Source organism: Corvus brachyrhynchos, unplaced genomic scaffold (genome assembly GCF_000691975.1).
Source record: "Corvus brachyrhynchos isolate BGI_N302 unplaced genomic scaffold, ASM69197v1 scaffold223, whole genome shotgun sequence".
Lineage (NCBI taxonomy): Eukaryota > Metazoa > Chordata > Aves > Passeriformes > Corvidae > Corvus > Corvus brachyrhynchos.
Window position 1 is genome coordinate 1,341,882 of NW_008237174.1, and position 6,976 is coordinate 1,348,857.

The following is a 6,976-nucleotide window of genomic DNA, read 5'->3' on the forward strand; positions in this document are numbered from 1 at the left end:
TTTCCCTAAAGTACTGGCAGTTTTCCCTGTTCATATGGGGGAAAGGATTCTTTCAATGGTAGGATTTAGAAAACACTGATGTTTTTTAATTTACTATTTTTTATAAAGACAGTAAGAATTTCTTATGTGGTCAGTAGTAAGGTATCATAATTTCTGTCTCTCTGGGAGCTTAGATTTCTTTCTGTATGCTCGCATTCCACTATTCCTGCTAATGTGCTGTGCAGGAAGAATTACATTACATAGCTCTGCTGTGCAGCTGGGACTTCCTGGAGGTTTGCATTTTTAAGGTTTTCCCCATCATACCCTGCAACCAAGGCAGCAAATAAATCTTGCAGGTCACATACTGTAGAGAGCACATGGCAGTTGTGGTGGGGGAGGAATTGCTATCTGTGCCCTGTGGAAGCCAGACTGTTCTGTGTGCCCCAGCACTGCCCAGTTCTGTACTCATTCCAGTGATCTTATTGACATCTCAGAATTTATCCTTGGGAATACTGCAGTGTAGTGGGAGGAAAATAAGATGCAGTTAGCAAACTGATAATTGAAAGTAATAAAAGCCTTAAGCAAATGCATAAAACTCTTCCCAATCATGGTATTTATGGGCCCAAACTGTTAGAGAGATATTTATAGGTTCGAAGGAAATACAAAGCATATGGTATTTTTATCCGGAAATATTCTTTCAATTATACCCTGCATGGATCTCATAAACATCCCTCTTTCATCTAAAAATTCTTCAGTACATTAGGTAAGAAACATCATTCCATTTTTTAGGGGAATGTGGTAAACAAACATCTTGTTCTAACAGATGTTGAAGTGTCTTACAGATTTCAATCAGCAAAAGGAATATTCTATAAGTTTTGGCTCTGGCAGCTCAAAGTACTGCAGCTGTTAGGCCACACATCTTGTATTTTGCTCTTCTATTTGTTATATTGGAGAATGTGTACAATCAGCGTATTTTTTCCTGATTTTCATCTGTTGCGCATAAGCATCTTAATCTGCTTTTTATTTTTTCAATGTGCTAAATCTCTCCTGCTTTGCAAATGTAGCAGGCTCATACCTTAATGCTTCCTCAAATATCTCTGTGCAAGAAATTTTTGAGAGCACCTTCTCCAGAGTTTCAGTCTCTGGAAACTGTGCTTTATAGGAACTAGTCTGGTCTCTCCATTGTGCATTGCTGTTTCAGTGCAATCCAGTGTTTACTAGGCAAGTGATCTCTAGAATCCACAACTGGGCTTTGACCTAAGCCTACTGGGAAGGAAGATACTCTAGGAATAGCTGTGAGTGTCAAGCCAAAAGGCAGTTTTATGCTTCATCTTGACTTTGAGTGAAGCCTGGTCCCAGCTAGCACAGCTGTTGTCTCTGTCACTGCCTTTCCTGGAAGGAGGGATTAGAACTGGCTCACATCTGTCGCTTGGTTGGGAGTGGGAAATATTGTGCAACCTTTTTGCTGAAGTGATGATTTCCTGAGGTGGGGTCCAAAAATTTTGTGCTTGTGTTCGTAATGGGTAGACAGGGAAGCAGACCTGGGTTTTGTATTGGTTTTTTTTCTTCTTTTTTAAACGCCTTCATGGATCTTGGAAAATTATACTTTGTCTGAGATACTTTGCCTGCCACAGTTCCCTGAAAGCCAGGTTGTTTCTGTACCTATCTTGATCTTGCTGGAGCTGAACTGTAATGCAGTGCACACACTGTTTGAGCTGTTCAGTGGAAGCCAGCTCTCAGCTGGAATAGATGTGTTTGATGAGTGCCTAAGCATGTCACTATCAAACTTGTTTCAGATATTGCCATTTCTTAAGGAAAGTTCCCATCCAGCCTCACTTGCCATGACTGCACCTTGATTCCATCAGCCCCTCTTTTGGTAGAACGCAAGTGAGTCCGTCAGGCAGGCCTCAGGTTAAATCGAAATCACCTATTTTTATTGTCTTATCTGTACTGGTCTTGTTGATTGCTGTTATTTGGAAGCATTGGGCACACCTATCTCTGCCCAAGAGGGTTTGTAGGAGGATGTCAGCCCATGGGATGGCTAATGAAAGTTATGGCTTTGGTACTTGCCTCAGGCTTTAAAAATGCTTTATATAAATTTCCTTCCCACATTTTCTGTCTTTTTTTCAGTTTTAGTGCTACCAATCTTCCATCTGTCTCCTGGTTTGACTTCAGTATTTATAGAACCCTTCTTATTCTGGGTCTTTGAAGTCACAGGATTTCCCTCAATGTCCTTCAGAATCCCTGTTGCCTATAAGGGCTGCATACAGTTAAAGCAAGTATCACAGGGTGTAACCCTTTTCTTCCTCAGCTCCTTCTCTTTGTTCAGTTTATTCCATGACATGCTGGAGAGAGAAGTGTCTACTTTGGAGTTGGTTTTTTTTGTTGTTTGGTTTTAATTTTAAATTACAGCACAGTGTGAGTAGGTGAAAAATACAATTCTTCCCATCTTCTTGACTCTTACTGGATTCTTGTAGGGAAGATGAAATTTATTGGGATGTTTAATGGGTGTGTCTGTATGGCTACATCATAAGTGCAGATCATCTTGTGGCTCCCATTCAGAATCTCTTGGCATGGTACTTCTCTTTATTCAAAATGCAAACACCAGAGAAACAATATAATTGGATGGGAAAATATGTTCTCTTAGAGTCAGGGAGCACTAGAGGAGCTAATTTTCCTGATTCTCTGACACGCATCACTGATCACTGTATATAAATTATTCAGATGTTAAAAGGATCACAGTTGTAAATACGAAAGGAGTTTGTAGCAATAATCACAACAAACCAATGCTGCTAAATTACTGAAACAAATTATTCATGTCATCATCCTGCAATTTTTTCTGTTTGACCTTTAAACTCTGGAATATGCTTTGGGTGTAGAGCACTGTGGTAGGAGGGGAAGCCACAGCGATTGTGGCAGAGGTTCCTCTGTGGATTCTCACAAAACAGAGCAGCACAGTGGGCAGGAGGTATCAGCAGGGCTCCTGGCTCCTCACTAACCTGGGCACCAATGATATTTCTGCATCTTCCATTCTCCAAATGTGAACATTGCTTTAAAAGCATTTGAAGTGACTTTGGCAGAAGGTCACTGTTAAGCTTGAAGCCACACTGTTAAAACACGTCTGGAGTGACAAGGAAGAGTATAAAGGATACTCATGGGCTTATTGACCCTAGTGTGGAGTGGTGACAGGCACGTGACTGGTTGGACTTTAGTACTTTTTGCAGCCTTCCCTGTGGAACTGGTTTAGCTGGGACAAGGTTATCTGTCCAATGCTGTATGAAGCCCTGGCCCTCTGTCCCAGCTGCCTGCTCTGTGCTGTATGAGCTATGCAGAAGAGATTGTAGAGTCTGGCAGGAGATAGAAATATTGAGAGAAGAAGATTTTTTTTTTTTTTTTTTTCCAAACAGGTAGGAGGACTCTGTGATGATCTTGGGATGCACTTGGAACTTCATAACACACAGGATAAAAGTCAAATTTTCTTCTAGATGTCTCCCTATGAATAATAAATTCATCTTCATAGCAGGTGAGAACCATCTTTCTTCATGCTTACAAAGACTGTACTGCTAAGTAGTGATGCAGCCCATTGTTTGACTTTTTCAGGTTGAAAAAGTCCCCTGTAGAGACAGTTTTGTGAAGCTGATGTCGATGGATGCAGTGTCAGCATTTCTGCTTTTACGTGTGAATTAGTGCTGTGGAAAACCAGGGAAGGGAATTACCGCTCACATTTGGCTGCTGCTGCTTCTGACAGGGCAGTGCCCATGCAGTGCTGGCCCAGTCAACTGCCTTACAGGCTGTGCAGGGAGCAGGTGCTACCTTAAAAGGCCTGGCAGGATTCTTCTTCCAGATTTGATTACAGTAGCACCATCTTGGGAGATGTTATTTCATGTTTCTGACACCCCACTGGGAAGCCTGGGAACTCCTGAGCTTTTTGTTGCGCTGTTTGCGGTTCACCTCATGAAGGCAAAACCTTAATAGGCTGAATGCCCACCTTAATTTAAAGCAGCAAATAACTAACACGGTTTCTAATGTTCATTTTGAGATAGGAGAAGTTCTTCACATTGAGAAACTGGGGAACAATATAAGCATCAGTGATTACCCTGTGTGTTCCAGAGAACTTTTTGCATTGAGAGAGCAGGAGTGCCATGTTAGGCCCTGGTGTAGGCTATTACCTCACATCAACTGCCACATCTTCTAGAGGTGTCAGAGAACTGTGAAACCACTTTTGGGAAAGAGGAACAATGTATTTAGGGGACCAACACTTGAAAAAATATTGCAATTTCAGCATCTGACTGGTTTCTAGATAATGAGAGATGACTTTTCTGCTCCACAAGAAGGCATCCACTGCTGCACTCCTCTATGGAAGGTGATAGGCTACCATCACCCTGATATCAAGCAACATGCAATTCTTGGTATAAAAAACAAGTCCTTGAAAAATCTCTTGTTCTTGCCAGTTTCCACTAAGTCATTCCCCCAGTGCAAGCACATGAAATATTGCCTTGGAATCTCACAGCCTTGCTTTGGTCAGTTTAAGTGAATAATGCAGCTACCTTTTGGCTGTGCATTATTTGTTTGGGGCAGGTGGACTAAGCAAATAACAAGTTTGTGTGAGCAAATCCCTCCTTGCTCTAACTTCAAAAACCTGTAGTGGTATTGCACCAAGTGTTGGCTTGACCCATTTTAATCTGAGAGCAGAACTCCTGCCAAATTTGAGGATAAGCATGACAAGCATTACACTGATTTATCAGAGTGAAAGGGGAGTTGCATTAGTGGTTTTGGAATTTATTGTAGTGCATAAATGGCATTTCCATCAGCAAAAAGATGAGAAAGTTGATTTATAACAGATAACTCCAATAATTTCTGAATTTCCATATTAATAGAAAAGTGGTACTTCCATTTTTGCTATTATCCACATATGTGCCATCTTCCTATAAATATGTAAATCTGGCAATTATCTGAGAACGACTTTATTTTCAAATTATACCATAGGAGATAATGAATGGATTTTTTTTTTTTTTACTATCATATTTTTAAGTGTTTTATTGGATCTGGACTACTGTATTGAAAGATAAACTCTATTTGGCAATGTTTGATATTGTATCTAAAACTAGATGGCTGCTAATTTGTTAATTTTCCTTTAACCAAAAGCACAGAACTGAGCCATACTCAGATTAGATGCTATTGATTTGTTTCCTTCTCTTTCGTGACTTTCAGGGTAATGTGCTGAATAGGAACTTGCAAAAGATATATTGCTCATGGAAAAGAAATTCATGTAAATAGTATTGATGGTGAATAAAACTAATGCTAAAACTCTACCTCAGCACCATTATGTGGTGACAGGGTAAATACCAACACCTGCACAAATGAGTCCTTCCATACATGTTAGTGGTTTAGGAATGTGGTAGTGCCAGCCATATGAAAGGAAAAAGCCTGGGAGTATGAGGCAGGACACATCAGAACTTGGTGGATCGGACAGTACCTGGAAGAAGAAGCAGTGTCTGGGGTTCAAGTGGTTCAGAAGGAAAATTGCCCTGCTTAGGGGTTTGATTATGTGTAATCACACAGCTTTTAAACCGTGAGAAGTCTTGACATCAGAGTTGTCCTGTAGTTTTGGGACCACCCACCAGAGATACTCAGCTGTTGCACATAGCCACATGTCTCCTTTGAGTCATTCTTTAGTATTGACGCAATAAAAACCAGAGTGAAAGTTATGGATATGGGTTTATTTCCAGTGAAAAAGCAAGCTTTTCCCCCTATTACAAAAGCCATCAGAGCAGGTATCTGCTGATGGGGCTTTCCGCAAGGGAGGAGTTCTGAACCAAGTCAGCCAGTGAGAATTGGCCATGTGAAAGTTGTTCTTGTTTCTGTAAACCTGAGGAGTCATGGTTGTTTTAAATTGTGTATCTAGGAGCTTTCACGATGAGAAGGTAAAACTTCCTCCTAGATATCTCACAAAAGAAATCAAAGTAAGTGCAATGTTCAGTTCAGGGAAAATAGATTTCAGAGTAAAGCACCATTTACTGGGAGAAGCCTTTTTCCTTGGCAGCAAAACATCTTAAAAAATGTGCTTTCATTTGATCTTTCTCTTTCAGTTAGAGGTTAGACACTTTACACTGGCCTATATTTACATGGAAGATTAGCAGTCTGTGTATCACAGAATTGTTTCACTTGAAAAGTTGACATTTATGACATTATTCCGTGCCTTTTTCTCCATTTAAACATGAGAAATTTATGGTGAGGTCCTCGTGAGCTTTTCTCATTGCAAGCATTGCTGACAGATTAAGCGATGGTCCATTTCATATAACGCCTGTGTTGTGTGAATTGATAGGAGGAGAGCTGAGGCTTGGGGTTTAGTGTACCTTGTGCAAATTTGGAGCAAGTGTCTTAACACTTGGCAGGGGGAAATATTTTTTGTAAATTTTCTGTGTCAAAAAAGGAATTTGTGTGCAGATATCAGCAGAGGCTGAGAGTGCAGTGTGGTGACTGGGATGGCCTTCATGGTGAAAAACATGGAGGAAATAGACCATTTGACTTGGACACTGTGTTAATAAGGAAAAGAGTTTAGAAAAGGATTTGGCATCTTTATGTGCATGAATGTAGTGATGGTCCAAAGTTAGTTACCAAAACACTGATTTTTTTTTTTTTACCAGAGTGAAAGTGGTACCAATCTGAATGTTATGAAGATCTGGCTTTCTCAGAATGTTCTTTCTGCATCACTTGCAAGATCTATGCTTTGCTTTTTGTCTTTGTGCAGTTGAAAAATGACACACTCACTGAGCTGTGTTGTGGGGAAAAGCCACATATGGAATGTCAAGGACTGAAGCTACGCTCATTTACAGCACTGGCCACTCCAATCACCACAACGATTTCATCAGCCTCACTTCAGAAAACAAGTGATGTTTGACTTATCTGGGCAAACGATATTTCAGAGCTGGCTTCAGCAATCTTTCTGTGGCTTGACAGTTGGTCTGCAACACATGAAACAGAGTAAACACTCTTT

The 6,976-nt window shown here is 40.5% G+C and overlaps 1 long non-coding RNA gene across 1 annotated transcript in view; it reads left to right on the forward strand.

Moving 5' to 3' along the window:
- LOC108445322 overlaps positions 1-6,976 on the forward strand; it is a 143,111-nt gene that overhangs the window by 16,886 nt on the left and 119,249 nt on the right. Inside the window, exon 2 of the long non-coding RNA XR_001860139.1 lies at positions 3,387-3,502. This is a non-coding gene — a long non-coding RNA (uncharacterized LOC108445322). The remainder of the gene's footprint in view (positions 1-3,386; positions 3,503-6,976) is intronic.